The sequence below is a fragment of the Coturnix japonica genome, chromosome 5 (assembly GCF_001577835.2).
Source record: "Coturnix japonica isolate 7356 chromosome 5, Coturnix japonica 2.1, whole genome shotgun sequence".
Taxonomy (NCBI): Eukaryota; Metazoa; Chordata; class Aves; order Galliformes; family Phasianidae; genus Coturnix; species Coturnix japonica.
Genome location: NC_029520.1, coordinates 50,791,211 through 50,795,364, shown reverse-complemented (window position 1 = coordinate 50,795,364; position 4,154 = coordinate 50,791,211).

The window sequence follows — 4,154 nt, the reverse complement described above, 5'->3', positions numbered from 1 at the left end:
TTCTTTTTCACAGTGTTGATATTCCTATAGTGATTCTCCCCTGTCCATCTATGAACAATTCTTGTCATCATAGAGGTCATAGATGGACCTGCGGTGGCAAGGCCCCACAGAGGTGGCTCATCGCAGCTCCAACCCCCTGTTATGTAGCAAAGCGTCACCAACCAGCCAGCCCCAGGCTGCCAGAGCCCATCATCCAGCCTGGCCTTGAATGCCTGCAGGGATGGGGCATCCACAGCCTCCTTGGGCAACCTGTTCCAGTGCGTCACCACCCTCTGGGGGAAAAACTTTCTCCTAAGATCCAACCTGAACCTCCCCTGTCTCAGTTTCAAACTATTCCCCCTTGTCCTATCACTGCCCACCCCCTTGTCCAAGCATCAGAAAGGAAATGAGCAACGAAAAAGAAAAATTAAACTCAGGCTTGTGGGTTGCAAAGCCACAAAGCAGAGGGGAGAGTGAAGAAGAGCGGCTCAGGGGTGTCATTTTAACTCTTTGTGTTGTAATTGACTACATTTCAGGTCGACTGTGCCTCACTTAAATCTCTTCCTTATTGTCAGTTCCTGCAGAAGTGTTTGTACAGAGGGAGAGAATGTCATACATTCCTCCATGCAGCTTTCTCAAGGCTGGCTTTCTTCTCGCTTCTCAGAATCAGTCCTTCAGGCTGGCAGAAAAGCATTAGGAATCCAATTTTTGAGTGCTTTTGTTACCTGCATTATTGAAAATCCATTCAAGCAAATATATTGAGCCAAGAGTTTTCTTTATCTTGATTAGATGCCTCTCCTTAGCCTCATAGTCTTGAAATAATTGGAAGCTTTTGTGGGTTCTACTATCTGCTTGGGAGAAAAGAGGGGCTCTACAAAGGTATGTAAGCTGCAGTCTGCTTCGAGTGATGTGTCACAGTGTATTGTAATAAGCAGCAATGCAAACTGCAAGCAGAACTTTCCCACCGGCGCATGCATTCCCAGGTGTGAGCAGCAGTGGAAACGTTGATGCTTTTATTTAAGGAGCAAGACCAGAAATGCTTGCATCTGTGAGTTCGCCCATGTAAACACGGGTGGCTGTGCTGGATGCTCAGCCGGAAGGTATCAGCAATGGCAGATTGCAAAGGTGAAAACGTTTTAACAGAGAAAGAAGTGTGAGATTTCCTCCTGTGAATCTGTTCCAATTAGATTTGCTGGTGCTTTCAGACGAAGCTGTGTGTGTTGGTAAGCCCCCGTTCGCTGAAAGGCAGTGCTGAGGGATGCTGGCAGAAGTTTAATTTTTATCAGCTCCTCTTAGGTGGCACCCCTAAGTTTATCAAACAAGCAAAGCTGATTTGCTCTTCGTTAGTCTCAGTTGCATGCGTTGGTTGCCAAGTAAACAGGATTTTGCATTTTCCTAATTACTTTCATATTTGTGTTTTACCTCTATTTGTTCTCTTGCAGAACCGGCCCTAATAATTAGTCAGACTCCTGCTGCCTAGACCTTAAAAATAAAGGGAAGGGGGGGGGGGGAGACTTCAGAGGGCTTTTTCTCCCTTATAAATTCATTTTTGTTACAAGCATCTTTTATACATATTACTAAAGGGAGCGCACTAAGAAATGCAAATAATAGTTCTTTATTTTATTATGACAGTTAATTAATAGCAACCTGTTTTAATGAATAAAGTCACTCAGAGTCCTTCAGCACTTCCTAAGTAGAGGCCAGAATCTGTAGGGATTCTTTTTTCCCCCCCATTGTATAGCTCCTAGACTCCATGCGCTATATAGGGCCTGTATAGAAATGCTCACTAATGAAGAGGGAGGGCGAGGAACTTGTCTGCATTCAAAGATCACTGGTGAGTCATTCAGCGAGAAAAGGCCCCTTGCTAGGAATAGTCACAGTTCCGCGGCATTGTGCTAGCAAAAGGGTTTGATCAAAGGTCTCCTGCGGAGCTTGCATGGTTTCCTTTCATACGACGACCATAATTAAAACCACTAATTCTCTTTTAAAATGCTGCAGGATGCCATGTAGGCATCTGTCTGGAGTGTCCTTTGTGCTGTCGGGAGCTGTTAAGGACCAGCGCCGAGGGCTTTTCAGCGACATGCCAGTCAGGAAGGTGATTCGACATAAGGGTGCCTCTGAAGGCTTGACAGGGCCTTGACTACACAATCCGAGCTGAATTTGCCCCTTGTCAGCTGCCAGTAAATAAATCTCAAAGGGGGAAAAGCTGAAGTTTCATTACCTGATCCCCGGGGCTTTGTTGGTTTTGGCATCGCCCAGGGGGAAGCCCCTTGCCCTGCGCGGCTGGGGCTGGAGGTGGCCATTGGGGCCGGTGCCGGCCGCGTTGGGCGCGGGGCTGTTTGAAGCCCGTCAATACTTGTAACAGTTCAGCTGTTGGGAAGACAAATAAATGGAAGAGCCCATTAATCCCCTTTGGGTACTCGGTGCCTTTTGCCCTTTTATCACAGCCTTATTAGGTTCCTACTCATCTTGAACCAGGAGGAATGAATTGAGGTTGTTGAGCGCTAATTGGCAAAGACTTTTCATCATGGGCCAAGAACTTTCCCTGACTTGAAAGTAACTTCGCCGTGGGGAGGATCAGCGAATTCTTGCCTTGCCATTAAAACAAAACCCCCAAATCCCATCGTGATTCAGCTCGGTCTTTAAAAAGAAATAAAGGGAGGCAATTGCTAAATCGTTGGGCTTGGCCTTCGCCAAGATGTTGGTAACTTATATTTGCTGCTGAAAGGAGCGTCGTGGAGCCGGATGCTGAGCGGGGCCATCCATCCTGAAACACAGCTGAAATCCCCGTGCCTTACAGACACACACATACCTTACCAAAACCTGCTAATGGTTAGACTTTGCAAAGCAGCCTCAAGAGGGTCTGTAGGGTGGCACAGATATTTGGGATGGCTTGCAGCCTCTTGACTGTCAAGCAGAGTGGTGCTGAAGTTACAGCACGTCCAGGGACAGCACTGGCTACCCTGGATTCATCCCTAGGTTTGGTGAGAAATGAGTTATAGCTGGGAAGGGCTTCAAAATGGAACCACTTTTGTGTTCTTTTGTGAGTTGTTTTTCATGTTGTTTTTGGTAAATGCTGTATTAATTTGAATGTATTTACTGCCTTACTTCTCTGTCTTCCGCACTGCATGTTCAAAGTGAATAAAACTCACCAGGTCATATAAGCATCTCATCTACTGGACGTGTTTTGGGCCACCTCAGCCTGAAGACATCAGGCAGGGAATAGAGAGCTCAAAATCCTACTGCTGTGTTCCCCAGCATCTCTAAGATTCAGGAAACAAGCCACCCATGTTACAGATGGCATCTCTGGGTGATGTCTATGGGGATAGGAAGCCCCCAGCATGGCCTGGCTGCAGCCCACTCCAGGGACCTGCAGAGTTGGAGCTTGGCACAGTGCTATGAGAGCAAACAAAGACTAAAGCTGCTCTGCTCACAGCAGGGGATGAAGATGTCCTTGTCAGTACCCTCCGAGAGGATGTTTGGCTTAGATCTGCCCAGCAAAGCTGGAGTGAGTGCTTGCAGCACTGCTCTTGCCAGGTTTGTACATGGAGCAACCATTCTTTGTGGCCACCAAAGGCCCTGAAGTGAGGATGAGGAGCACCAGTGGCACTGTGTCCTTCACACATTGCCCCTTGTGCATGAGTAGTTGAGCAGGTTTTGGACAGCTGTGACACACTGCTGGTCAGATAGGGTAGCAACTTGCCAATTTTCCGGAGGAAAAAACTCATTGAAGGGGACGAAGCTCTCCATTTAGATTGCTTGGGGGCCCTTTGTTTATTTCTCCTCTTTGTCTTGGCCTTTGATTTAGCAGCAAAGCCACTTTGTACAAAGTGTATAGTAAAAGTACAAAGTACTAAGTAGTATAAAAAGCTCATCTGAAGAACTGCTGCTCATGAAACCTCCTCAGGGAGGGTCTGCTGCTTCAGACCATGAGAAGAACCTGTGTACATAAGTATATACAGTATATAAGTAACCTATGTATATAAGTATTTTTTTCCCTTGCTGCCTTTTGACTTCTCTACCATATTCAAACCTGACGTTTCAAAAAAGGCCTGTTTAAAATGGAGTGAAAACAAGAATGAGTGCAAATTGGGATAACTTGTTTCAGGTGAGTAGAAGTGAGGGAATTTCATACAATCGTAGAATACCCAAAGTTGGAAGAGACTCACAGAGTT